This window comes from Ostrinia nubilalis, chromosome 9, assembly GCF_963855985.1.
Source record: "Ostrinia nubilalis chromosome 9, ilOstNubi1.1, whole genome shotgun sequence".
NCBI lineage: Eukaryota > Metazoa > Arthropoda > Insecta > Lepidoptera > Crambidae > Ostrinia > Ostrinia nubilalis.
In genome coordinates, this window is record NC_087096.1 from 10216688 (window position 1) to 10222202 (window position 5515).

Below are 5515 nucleotides of genomic sequence, written 5' to 3' on the forward strand. Positions count from 1 at the left end.
ACTAGATTGGCAGTTTCCCGGTTTTCGCGCCGTCTGCCTCTTCTAGCGAAGTTCCCTTAAATAGTGGTGAAAGTGCTCACACTGCATATAATATAGGGCGGCTCATTTATAATATGCTTGAAGACTCATCAAGATTATAGCACTGTGAAATCTAATTGTAATAGGCGTCATTATGCAAACAAAAAACAAAACAGTTTTATTTATTGGCGCATTAAGTATCGAGTGAGTTGTTGTGTGAATAACTCTCTTTGGACTGGATGGCGTCTTGAAACCTGGTTATATGCAGGAATACTTGTCACCACGGAATCCACGGAAAAACAATAGAACTAAAACTCCAATGTTCTATTAATAGATATTCGAATAATACACTCGACATTGGCAGAAGTAATAAACCTCCCACGAAGGAGGTTCAGTTGCTATAAAAAAATAAAATTTAAATCCCCACATAATGTAGGTACAATTTGTATGATCATCATTATTAACCGTCCTTCGTTCTAACCACCACACAGTCAGTAGTAACGAAAAGAGTCTGGTCCGCTTCTTGATTTTCGTACCTGAATTATTTTGGAGTAGGTACTTAGCTACAATTGTAAGTACACATGACAGCTACAAAACGAAGCTTCTTATCTTGTTGAAATAAGCACGATTTTGCAACAAAGATGTACATATGTACTCATATTGTACCTATGTGGTGTTGACTTTATCTAATACTAGCTTTAGCCCGCGACTTCGCCCGCGTGAAATTTTGTCTGTCACAGAAAAACGTTATCGCGCGCGTCCCTGTTTCAAAAACCTGGATAAAAATTATTTTGTATTCTTTGCCGAGACTCAAATTATCTCTATGCCAAATTTAATCAAAATCGATTCATTCATTTAAGCGTGAAAGCGTGACAGACAGAGTTAATCCCATCAAAAACAATACTTGTCAAAAAAATCAAGTCGCGCAACTCAGTTGTTCTACGGTAAAAAGTTGTGAGATCCATGTAATACCAAGTCCAGGCCAGGAAATCTTTAACGTTTTACATAAATTATTGACTTGGCCATCGCACTAAATAATTTAATTTATACGTGTTTTCATGCGATGGCCAAGTCAATATATTTATGTAAAACGTTAAAGATTTCCTGGCCTGGACTTGGTATTACATGGATCTCACAACTTTTTACCGTAGAACAACTGAGTTGCGAGACTTGGTTTTTTTGACAAGTATTGTTTTTGATGGGATCTCATTTCTTTTTGTATTTTGTAGACAGCAGTTATGTATCTAGAAAACTGGACCGAAATTGAAAAATTTTACTCGACTTGGCGGTTGCACTACCGTGCCCCCAAATCTCATTTCTTTTTGTATTTTGTAGACAGCAGTTATGTATCTAGAAAACTGGACCGAAATTGAAAAATTTTACTCGACTTGGCAGTTGCACTACCGTGCCCCCAAATATTTTAGTTTTTCCTTGATTCATACACCAAACACTACTTATATTCCAAATTTGAAGCTTCTATGTCTGCTAGAAGTGCCTTAGAATTTTGATGATCGGTGAGTCAGTGAGTCAGTGAGTGACAAAATTAAGTAACTTTGACCCGTTATAATTCTTAAACTACTGGTTCAAATTGAATGAAATTTTTAATATACCGTGTCTTTACAATGCCTGCATAGCTAATGAAAATTCAGCCTTCTAGTTTTATCCACAACGAAGTTACAGGCAGTCGAAAATGGCCTGAATTGCTTCGAGAAAAGGATGGTACGGCCGTGCCGCTTTTTTGCTCGACTTGGTGGGATTTCGCGTTTATAATATTAGTAGGGATTGTAGGGAGGCCAATCCCAATGTAGTAAGCATTTCGCTACCTTGTTTCTTGGAAGTTCTGCCTACGCTAAATCAGCGTAATTAGTTCGAAGCAGTACGAATGAGGGTAATATTCAGCTTGGTATATGCTCGCACTTAGTAACAATTAGATTAGTTAGATAAAATAGCTCTTTCCGAGTAAATGTAGAAAAGCCATATTAACTTGTATCTAACAAGTTGCTCCAGAAAACTGAGCAATATAAAATAACGTAATCAATGACGCTGTTAAGTAAGTCTAGTAGGTAAGTCGTAATTTTTCATCATTAGCCAATGTTCATTCATGATTCAGCAATAGTTGAATGAGACAATTTGCATTATTATTAAATCATTTTTTACTGAAACATCGAATTTCCAGCAAAGTGAAGGTAAATAAACCCGCGCCATGCATATCTAGTAGCCAGACAATACCTTATCCTCCTTTCTTCAGATTCTTCATTTGCATCAGCAATCAGTTTCGCCGACAGCCACCGTCACCCTCTGTAGACAATGCAATTTTACTAAATCCTTATTTGAAAAACAAGCTTTGCCAGTGAGGCCCTGTAAGGCCTTTGTTTATTAGAATCGAGTTAGCCCCGGTTTCCACCAAAGCGGAGCGGAGTCGTGTCTCGCACACCCGAAAGCGCCTCATGATTGGTAGACAGCAATAGACTGACAGCTGACAGCTGACAGCTAACAGCTACGCACAGTGTGCTTGAACATGATTTTACATTGTGCAGTCGCAAGTGACTGCATCAAAAAGAAATTTTAGTTCTTCAAAGTAGCCGTTAGGTACACTCTACCTACAATCCATCATTTATATTTAATTATATTTTTACGCAGTCGCTAAAGACGTTTGGTGTAAACTCACATTAAGATCCGTTAAATTTATAACAAGGTGGACCGACGACATCATAAAGGTACCAGGAAGGCGCTGGACGCAGGCCGCTAAAAACCGGGCAGCATAGAAAGCATTGGGGGAGGCCTATGTTCAGCAGTGGACGTCCTATGGCTGAGATGATGATGAAACTTATGACAGATTGTACAGCGCTCCTAGCGGTTACTTTCAAGCTCTAAAATTGACATAGATTTTTTAACGCACTCTCTAGCGATAACATTTAATGTAAACTCTCCGCACATCTCGTTTCGTCTCTTCTCCGCTTTGGTAGAAACCGGGCCTAAATATGACAGTTTTCTTTTTTAACTCAAAGACGAGCGCTCGACGCCTATGACGTCATGTTACGAGTACTTACGATTTGAAACCGTGAAATTGCGATCCCGATTTCACTCGTATATGTCTTTGATTTGCGATGTCCTATCGTATTAATATCTTTCCTTCTATTTTCTTTGTCGGTGACCTCTCACGCGTGAAATTCAATTCTTTCAAGAAAGACTATCATGTTTCTGTGTATTCCTGAAAAGTAAAAAAAGCCTTCAAGAATAGATAGTCTTTCCTTTTCCTTCTTATTGTGTCTTTTGTTTCAAAAATATTCCATTTTAAATAATTGAATGGATTAATTTGATTTTAGATAAGATAATAATTTTTTTTTCTTTTGTAAAGAGTATTATTCTTTGTAATGTAAAAAAATCTACTTATAGTTCTTCCCAACAGCATGATGCCTACCTACATACTCGTAAATTGACTCTGTAATTAACTAATATTACAATTTAAACAGAAAATCCCATCTGTGCCTCTACCATGAGTTGCCATCGAAAACTTGTATTCGTATACTACAGTCGATAGAGTTTAAACGTGGATCGATGAAGTTTGCATTAAAATCATACCATAAGTTCAATTACCGTATACTTTACTCGCCAGCGATAATTCGATGGTTTTGTCATGTAATGTTGGTGAGCATGTTAACGTATCCAACTTCACACTCTATGAATGGATGAATGAAAGAACGAATGCCGCTCCTTTCTAACTATATAGAAAAGATAGAGTAGGAAATAACAAAAATGTCAAAAATAACACTGCTAAATTTAAGTGTCCTAGAACAGTGCTTAAAGCTGAATTAACATGATGATTTTAAATTTGTATTGTTTATTTCTTGTCATTGCGACTTTGCCGCAGCTGTTGTCATGACAACAGATAACAAAACATGTTTTGTTGAAGGATTATTGATGAATAATTTTCCACAAAAAAATGGATTTTAACCACGATAGGAAAATGAGAACCTGCGCCTATCCGTTTAAACCGATTGTAGAATTTATGGAAAGGTAAGTTAAGTAAAAATAAACATACTATGTAGTGGAAGAATTTTGAAATTAAACGAATAATTTTGAGCTGGTTTTTTTAGAGAAATACAACCTTTCCAGCATAACTTCCACGTGCCTAGCTAAAATTCAGTAATATGAGTGCTAGATTTATATTTTCTAGATACAATAAAGTTGTTTTTCTATAGATATGGCGATCTGAGTATGCCCACTGAAGGGCCCCAAGAAAGAGCCAACAATAGTCAACGGTGGGTGGAACTAACGGACACGCGAACGTGAAATGCTGATGCCACCGGCGACACGAAAACTACTGAGAAATTGAGAAAAGTGTGTATAAATACCTACTACTTTATTCATTTTGATTGCTTTTATCTTATTTCGTCATTATTATTTGTAATGTTTATTTGTTAAGGTGTGGAGTGACTTTAAGCAGCAAGAAGAAGGCAACTCGCATACACAGAGCTGCCAAGGGAACACTGGACTGGTGGCGGTCCAGGTTCTTCCCTGAAGCCAAAGGATTTAGAGCAGAGTGCTTGTAAATAACAACTTGTAAATTAAATCCATAATAAAGACCTAGGGTAACTGGATGGATATACCTACCTTATTATTGTAAAACTTAAGATATTATAATTAATTAAATACATTATATTGTTTTAATCTTTCATGGTCACTAAACATAGGTAATTTAATAAAGAAAACACCTAAAATGACCTAAAACCACAATTTTATTTTGCTTTTCACACGTCAATAAGCCAGTGAGTTACGTTACTGTGACAGCTAAGGTATTTTTCGATGACATCTTTGAAAATTGCAACTCATGGTAAGTTATTTGTATGAAACTAAATAAAAACTTTAGTCGCTATCGTATTCATTTAGATAGGTTTTTTACCTAACGATTTGAGATGAACTCATGGTAGTGTTTTTAGTTTTGCTGTGGTTCAGCTACTAACCGCTAGAGGCGCTGTACAATTTGCCATACATTTTTTTACGCCCTCGATAGCGAGATGCTCGGTAGGTAAACTCATGGTAGAGGCACTGTTCAGAGGGCGAATTCGGGTGGGTCGCTAGTGTACAATATACAATAAGCCTAAAGCTTAGGGTAAATTATGGTTCATAAACAAATTTCATCATCCTTAACATAAGCTTAGCTAGCATGTAAATAAGGAAGTTCGAAACATTGAAGTGTTCTTCATTTACTTTTACCATACTTTATTAGCTTCCAAAATTAATTTGAAAATCAAGTTATTTACTTACCGGTACGTTAAGCTAAATCTTCGCTTTAATTTAGCGAATAATGGACTGAAGTTAAATGCCTATAGCGCCTCTAGCCTTTGAGAACTAAATTAAACCACGAGTCGATATTATGTGCAGCATTTTGGTGTTACACATAATGTTTGTGGTTAAAACGTTATCAAGACTATTTTGAAAATGGACTTTAGGTGCCTATCTTTTTGTTTGTAGAGTTGTGACGAAGACTCTCACA

At 36.5% G+C, this 5515-nt stretch overlaps 1 long non-coding RNA gene across 1 annotated transcript; it reads left to right on the top strand.

Moving 5' to 3' along the window:
• Positions 1-3914: 3914 nt before the first annotated feature.
• Positions 3915-4675, top strand: LOC135074997 (uncharacterized). Its single transcript, XR_010257935.1, has 3 exons — positions 3915-4035; positions 4221-4359; positions 4445-4675. It is a non-coding gene; the product is annotated as an uncharacterized LOC135074997 (long non-coding RNA).
• The last annotated feature ends 840 nt before the right edge of the window (positions 4676-5515 follow it).